The sequence below is a fragment of the Podarcis pityusensis genome (assembly GCF_964106645.2).
Source record: "Podarcis pityusensis genome assembly, chromosome: 6".
In the NCBI taxonomy this organism is placed as follows: Eukaryota; Metazoa; Chordata; class Lepidosauria; order Squamata; family Lacertidae; genus Podarcis; species Podarcis pityusensis.
Window position 1 is genome coordinate 36,768,420 of NC_138030.1, and position 8,024 is coordinate 36,776,443.

An 8,024-nucleotide genomic window follows, 5' to 3' on the forward strand; every position below is an offset into this window, starting at 1 on the left:
CCATGCCAGGGAATCGTTGGCCCGCGTCCTCAGATCCAGAGAGAGAGCAAAAGAAAGCACCAGGAAAGATCCTTCTTTGGAGGAAAGCAGTTTATTCTCTGTGCACAGCAGACAGCCAGCAGAATAATTTCTGGAAGACTGGCTGCCCCGAAATACGCCTCTGCAAACTTTCTTATACCTTGAGAAAGCTCTCTCCCTCCTCCTCCTCCTCCTCCCGTCTCCCTCGTCTCGTATGTGTCTTTCTTATCTTGCATTCCTAAAGTAAGAAAGCGAGGGGCCTCTGGTTATTTCTAGCTTACAGTCTCCTTCATATGTGTCTTTCTTATCTTACATTCCTAAAGCGAGGGGCCTCTTTTGCAGAAGTCAAATTAGCTCAGAAATTTACTTAGATCCAAAGTACAGAGAATATAGAAGATCCTTCTTAGGTACAAGGTACAAGGTATAGAAAGCATATAGAAAGCAATCCTTCCCTCTCCCTTCACTCCCTCCTCTTCTTATGAACAACCTAATACTTAGGTTCGTTCTGGGGTAGGGGTCTATAATCTCTCATGAAAGCAAGCACACGAGGTCCCATCATGCGAGACATCATCTTCTCCATCATATTTTGCATACATTGCATCAAGCAGGGCATACAGAAGCAGAAAAGCAATAGAAGCATTATTGGACTTATCACCATAATAAATATCCTCCCCATCCATCCACCTGGGAAGATGCCGTCCAACCAAGACATATCCCAGCCCTCCCAGGTTTGTACAGGGACATGTGCTACCTTTTCAATGCTTGCTGCCAGATCACGGATAGCCTCGCCGTGGTCTGAAATGTTGAAGCAACATGCTCCACCTGTGAGATTTAACGCTGCACAAAAGCCTCCATGTTGCGCCAGGAGAAAGTCCAATGCTAATTGGACTGAGAGAAACGCATTGCATGTCTCATCCAATTGCGTAGCAATTAGCCTAAGGGCCGTGGCTGTCGTGTTAGCAACAATCTCTACCACTGCCTGGAGTCTGATTACGCGGTTCAAGTTATAGATCGGCCCCCTTGCCCCAGAGATTTTCTCTCCCCGATTCCATGAGGCTGGAGCATAATGGGCCAGTATCCTTTCCGGAGGCCACTGATTTTTTGCCCCAATTCTGGGAGCTGCCACCTGCAAGTGTTGCCAGGTCAGCCGAACGCCTCCTTCTACGGGGTGCAGAGGCAATCTGGTCAGGAATCCACATGGGGGGTATTAAGTAGGCTGGAAAACAGACCCCATACCATCCTCTTGGGAGGGCATGATAGGCCTTCCTGCCACACACCCAGTAAACGTCCTGACCATGGGCAGATATGGTGCCTCTCAGCAAGCGGGCCAGGCATGCAATCAAATTGGAACCAGAAAAGGTTCCTGTCTCGGACTCAAACATGTTAGTCGGGGCTGGGAAGGTACGATCACAGTGGGAAGTGCCCACATAGGTCTGAGCGTCACTTATGTCATTTGATTTGTTGACACAAAGGCAGCCAGTGATCCTGTGAACCTGGAAAGGGACGGAATGATTCCATAAAGAAGAATGGTTGCCCAGAGGCTGGAAGGCAACAAGTGGAGTTGTAACCAAGGATTCATTCCAAGGCACAGGGAGGAGTGGCATTCCTCCCAGAGCATCTACAGGGGCCAGAGTGCAGACGGCACAATTGGTCCGATTTGCAGAGAACGCAACCATCTCAGCAACCTGAATCCACTTATTATATGTGTGGTGGGCCCCCCACAATTGCAGCAGTTGTCTGGTCACTGTGAGTGGTATTGGCATTTCAAAGGTCAAAGGCAGCAGAAATACCAGCATGGGGACCCACAGTCGTATTTGAGCCATTGTATGCACGGGGAGGGGCTTAGGTAAGTGCTAGAGAGTGGGCTGGGGTGTAATTACGCTGAAAGAAAAGACCCACTAGACACCCTCCTCTGCAGGGGTGGCGTAAAGCAAACCAGGCCCAGGTACCTTCAATAAAGTTCAGTTATGCGAAAGGAAAGAAAAGAAAATGTGAAAATGTTCTCTTTCAATCCATGCTGGATCCTGGAGCCGTGCCAAGCGTCAGCGTCCGGAGTGACGTAGGCAGGGCTGTAGTCTGGTGGGTGTCGGGTCGTCTGGTGGGCGTTGGGCATCTTGGGTCCCTTCCAACAAGGCTGGAGCGATGTCTGGGCGTCTGGGTCCAATCTGGGTCCTCATCATAGGGATGCAGAGGCTCGACCAAGGCACAAGGCGTTCCAGCAAAAGCTCACCTGTTAAGAGAAGAGATAACAAAGACGGCAGCGATTGCACAGAACAAATTGATAGGTAACATTTGCACATAAGGTATAGGCCTAGCAAACATTAATTCAAAAGGGTATGCTTGGCAGGAAACTTCGCAAGGGGTTAACAGTTCTGTTCCTTGGGTTAAGTTTTGCCAGCTGAGATTTTTAAAAGTCTCATTTGTGTGCTCTAGGTTTCAGAGCTTTAAGCCATGTTGCAAATTTCAGTTCATTTGCCAGTGTCTGTAGAAAGAACAATGCGCTCCTTGCTTCTGGCAAAGTTTCAAATTCCTCAAAATATCAATTCCTATGTTATGCTGCGGCTCCTTTTTCAGAATAAAATTGCACCTTAAAAAGAAAAACTTGACAAAGTTCACAGAAAGCATTCACTTGCTTTTAAGAAAGTCACTTCTTCAGGTTAATACTTTGGGGCAGGGGGGTGGGTAACTCTTGGCCTTCTGGGTTTATGTGGCTGAACTGTAAATCCAGAAAGTGTGAGGTTCAGGGTAACTGGCTGAATGCAGCAGTGTCCTTGGAATAGCTGCCAAGAGATAACGCTCTGAAGCTACCTCCAAGCGCCTGGCACAAAGGGGGGGGGAGAGCTGATGTCCTGTGACTTGCATGATTTTTTTTTTTTTAAAAAAACAGTCTGTTCAATTGCTTTTTTGCTGCAACAGTCTTTTTGAGCAAGAACAGAGATGAAAAGAAATAATTTTTGAGAAATCTTGTTGTTCCCAGCCTGTGGGGAGTGGGGCCTGTGGGCATTCCATTTCCCAATGACTCCCTTGCCTGCAGATGGCGCACTGGCTTCTTCCCTAGGCGTCTTCTGACCCTCCCGTGGACACCCTCGCTTGCTCCAGGATTGCGTTTTTGGCTTTCTGGCTGCTGGCTGTTTGAAGACAAACCCCTAATTATTTTGGCCAGGTCCTCTTCGAAAGAAGGATTCTGATTTAAAGTGCTTGGAGGTCTGTGGTCCTGGGCATCGGATGACTCCAGGGGGTCGTACACTCAGTGGAGTGGGGCCATCAAAGTGGAGTTTTAGCTGCCTCAATTGCAACTATTAGCTGCCTCAATTGCAACATCAGTATTATCCGCTGCCCTGAGGGCATTTTTCTTGCGGATTTCCTCAATGGTCAGTAATTGTAATTCTAGGGTTTTAAATCCCTTGGGTTTTTAATTGTCTCTTTTTTAACAGTTCTGTCCTATGCGGCTCTCAAAGCCTTCCCTTCTGTTTCTTTCTGCCAGTTCACATCCTTGCATTGTGCTGCTTCTAGAACCAAGAAGCCACATCCAGCTCTGTTTTAAACAGTTCTACATACTGGAACACTCTGTCAAACTGCTTACTAGTCCATCTTATCTCTTTATCTAGAGTTTTTCTGAAGTCTTCATCATCATCATCATCAACAACACCTTTCTCTTCACCTTCCTTGCTAACTCAACCAATCCCTTTACAAATTCCTCATCATCCTCTTCTTCCTCTTCTGATTCATCAGCCTTGGGGGGTTCAGGCTGGGGGCCAACTCCTCCCGGTGCCTGGGGGCCTGGGTCCAGGGGAGGGGCAGTTGGTGGAGCATAGGGTGGAGGTGGTTTAATGACTTCCCCCTCCTCTTCTTCTGGGTCTGGTATCACTGGGGGCTTTTCTGACTTCCCTGTCGGTCGAACTGCACAAACTGTACTTTGTGGGGCGTCGCCTCGGCAGGCTTTCAACCATGATGGGTTCTTTTCTACATTGGTTTTCCAAGTAGAAATGTAGGGGATCTGGTCTGGGTGGACGTTCAAGATATTTTGATACAGTGGGTTGATTAGTTGCAAATCAAAACTCCCCTCCGAGGGCCAGTTAGTTTGTTGCGAGGGCCAATCAACCTCACATAATGTTCTCATCCTCCGTTGCCTCAATTTGATTCCCTAATCATCATGCTTTGTGGCTGCTTTCCAGTTGTTTAAAAAACATTCCAGAGGACTACATTGGCTTGCCCCAGACCCCATTTTCAGATACTCTGCTGCTAACAGGTTGTAAATTCTCTCACTCTACACACACTACAGCCCTACAATCTCTCGGCCAAGGGGGACACTAAGCCCTGGCCCACACTTGACAATTCAGTCACTAGAGTATCTGACATGCAACATACAACATACAAAACACATCAATATAATTTCAACATGTAACACACTAAACACACCAAAATAATTTCAGCATGCAATACACAAAACACACCAAAATAATTTCAACATGTAATACACAAAACACACCAAAATAATTTTCCCCTCTGTTCCCCCCCCCTTTTTTTTTTTTTTTTTTTTTTACCAAACCTTACCGGTGGCACACCACTGCCACGCCCCTTTTTTTTCCCTTCCTGGCTGCACTCTACTGTGCAACCAATCCCCTTATTCCTGGTGGCTGGCACTCTACTGCACAACCAATCCCCTTATTCCTGGTGGCACCTTATTGCCTGTGGCACCCTGCCACAACCAGGGGAGGTTGATCAAGCCTCCTGCCCTTTCCGTCGGGCTGCCCTTTCCGTCGGGCTTACCTTTTCCGCTGCGGACCTGTCCCCTCGGCGCCGTCCTCTTTCCTCCCTCGACCTGGGTCCTTGCTCCGGAGCGGTGTGGCTGGCTCCCCCCACAAATTGGCAGGGTGCGCGTGGAGTCTGCAATTGCCGATCCGAGCTGTCCACCAAGGTCGAGCCTGGCTCTCCCCAGCCCTCTGAGGTGGGGCAGGTTCCCGGTCAGGGAACCAAGATGTAGGCTGAGCCTAGTCCATGCCAGGGAATCGTTGGCCCGCGTCCTCAGATCCAGAGAGAGAGCAAAAGAAAGCACCAGGAAAGATCCTTCTTTGGAGGAAAGCAGTTTATTCTCTGTGCACAGCAGACAGCCAGCAGAATAATTTCTGGAAGACTGGCTGCCCCGAAATACGCCTCTGCAAACTTTCTTATACCTTGAGAAAGCTCTCTCCCTCCTCCTCCTCCTCCTCCCGTCTCCCTCGTCTCGTATGTGTCTTTCTTATCTTGCATTCCTAAAGTAAGAAAGCGAGGGGCCTCTGGTTATTTCTAGCTTACAGTCTCCTTCATATGTGTCTTTCTTATCTTACATTCCTAAAGCGAGGGGCCTCTTTTGCAGAAGTCAAATTAGCTCAGAAATTTACTTAGATCCAAAGTACAGAGAATATAGAAGATCCTTCTTAGGTACAAGGTACAAGGTATAGAAAGCATATAGAAAGCAATCCTTCCCTCTCCCTTCACTAGTTCACACAACCAAAGAGTAGAAATATGAAACATGTGGTCACCCACCCAACACAGGCCCATCTGCACACTGTTACTGTCAAAATCTCCATTGAAGAGGAGGATCATCCTGCCTCTTCAGATGTCAAGTCCATTTCTGTTTTATGAAATTTTCAAGAAAAGCTTGAAAATGCCCAGCGCAATATCCCTCCTTTGGAGAAGAAATGGATTTTGGTGCAAATGCTAGAGTGGAGGAGGTGCCATCTGGCTCCTGGACCCACAATACAGGCTGTGTGCTCAGGTTACAAGCACCCCACTGTCCGCCCATGAAGTTATCCTTTGTGGTTGCAGCTTCAGCTGCTGCAGTGGAAAGGACCGGTTTGGTGCTGCATAACTGAGTGCATTGCTTATAGGGCACACAATGGCTGGAGCTCAGCCAAGGCTCGGATGGTTTGAGGGCTGGCTGCCACCCGACTTTGCTTCCTGGTTGCTTTTAAACATAGCAGCGTTGTTAGAAGCGTGGGGTTCAGTGACTGGGGGCTCCACCTTCCGATCAAGATTCCACACGTGGAACTGTTCTGCAAAGAGTTGCCATTAGAACACCGGCCTTCTTTTGAGAATTTAAACTCTAAAGAGAAGCACCAAAGAGAAGGAGCGACTCACATTTCATGGAAGGACGGAGGGCGATTTTGTGCTAGCAAATTAGCTGCCAACAGCAGAACCCTATTCATGTCCACTCAGATGTAAGATCCACTGAGTTTAGTGAGGCTTATTCCCTATTATTTTTATTATTATTATTATTATTATTATTATTATTATTATTCCTCAAGGTGGCTTAAACTTTTTTTAAAAAAAGTTTTTTCAGTTGTACAAAATAAAGTGAAAAAAGAAGGCGAAAAGTGCACTATATGCTATATATATATATGATTCTTATATATGCCAATACACCTGTGCCAGCCAGAAAATGGGTGTATTCCCTTCCTGAGCTCTGAGATAGTTAGTAGAGCCAAAAGCAAAGTGGAAAGTTTAGGACTGCAGTTGGGGATGATGTAGGCTGGGGGTGGGGGGTGGGAATAGTTGCAGCGATCTGGAGAGAGGCTGAGCCATGGCTGGAGTCTTTTTGAATCCAAGGCTACTGTGACTATAGGAGAAGCAAGACCCCTTTTGAGGTGTCAGTGCTATGAGCCCCTCCATTGTAGGTTCAGGTTGTATATATGTGTAAATAAACCATATTTCATAAAGGCACCACAGTCTCTGCTGTGCCTCATTTCCAAAGGAAACACAAACACTGAGTAAGCAGCTGGACCTGTGAAATCTCACACCGCTTAGAGATTGGGGTGGAGAGCAATAATGTACTCTACCATGGAGCTATGGCCTATGGTTTGCCAAGCAAGACCCTCAAACCTAATGAGTTTCTTCTATAGGAACTGCCTGATGGTGAAAATGCTGGAATATGAGGAGACTTCTCTGTTTCGTAAAGCCCAACTGCCATTTCTGAGTTTTTTGTTTTGTTTTGTTTGGGTGAGGATAATGAGTGTGCTCTTCCCCTCAGCAAGGACAGATGGAGGAATCCTTAGAGCTTTGTGCCCTCAATCAGAAATGTTCTCCATTGCATCCTTGCCTCAGCGCAGCTCATAATAAAGAGCTGGGTAGAAAAACAACCACTATTTTAAGCATTCCCTAAGGGGGGGAAATGTAAATACATGGGGCCTAATGAGGGGGGAGGGAGCCATTCCACAGAATGTCCACTGTGGGTTTTACTATGTTGAAAGTCATGAAAAAGCATATGGGAACTGATATTATGAAAGATTTCATGTAAAAAGGACCCAACACTCAACTAATCAGTATGAAATTGCATCTTCATTGTCATACTCTAGTGGGATGTCTAAGCCAGGCATCCCCAAACTCGGCCCTCCAGATGTTTTGGAACTACAATCCCCGTCATCTCTGACCACTGGTCCTGTTAGGTAGGGATGATGGGAGTTGTGGTCCCAAAACATCTGGAGGGCCGAGTTTGGGGGTGCTTGAGCCTTGTACCCAAACATCTTAGGCCTAGGAATGCATCTGCTCTTTCAACTGAGTCACCCTGACCCCACCTCCATCTGCTACTGTATGCGAGAGCAGCAGCAACTGAGCCACACAGGGCCTGCATTTTGTTTGGCTGCTGTGCAGTGCTGAGCTCAGCACATATGAATCCTCTCAGGGAACTTCTCCTAATCTACTAGCGTAAATAAAGCACTAAAGCAGGAGCAAGATAACTTCTGGTTCAGATGCACATACAGTATTTCCTCCCTTAGGGTGAAGTATTATAACTCCCAGGAGCGCCTTTTCTCTACATCAAAGAAGGACAGCCAGTGTTCCAGCTTCCAACACTGCCAGTATCTCCATAGCCCTGACTTGGCTTGATGCTGAAGTTCCAAAATGAAGAAGGCTTAATTTAATTGGTTGTTTTCAGGCAACCAGGAAACTGCCCTTTCCAGGGAAGGAGGGGCAGCTGGGAAATCTGGAAGGCATGCAATCTGGTAGAGAAATGAGACAAAGAGACGACG

At 47.2% G+C, this 8,024-nt stretch overlaps 1 long non-coding RNA gene across 1 annotated transcript; it reads right to left on the reverse strand.

Moving 5' to 3' along the window:
* Positions 1-352: 352 nt before the first annotated feature.
* Positions 353-5,211, reverse strand: LOC308479905. Its single transcript, XR_013987887.1, has 2 exons — positions 4,789-5,211; positions 353-2,248 (listed from the first exon to the last, which is right to left on the reverse strand). It is a non-coding gene; the product is annotated as an uncharacterized lncRNA (long non-coding RNA).
* Positions 5,212-8,024: the final 2,813 nt, after the last annotated feature.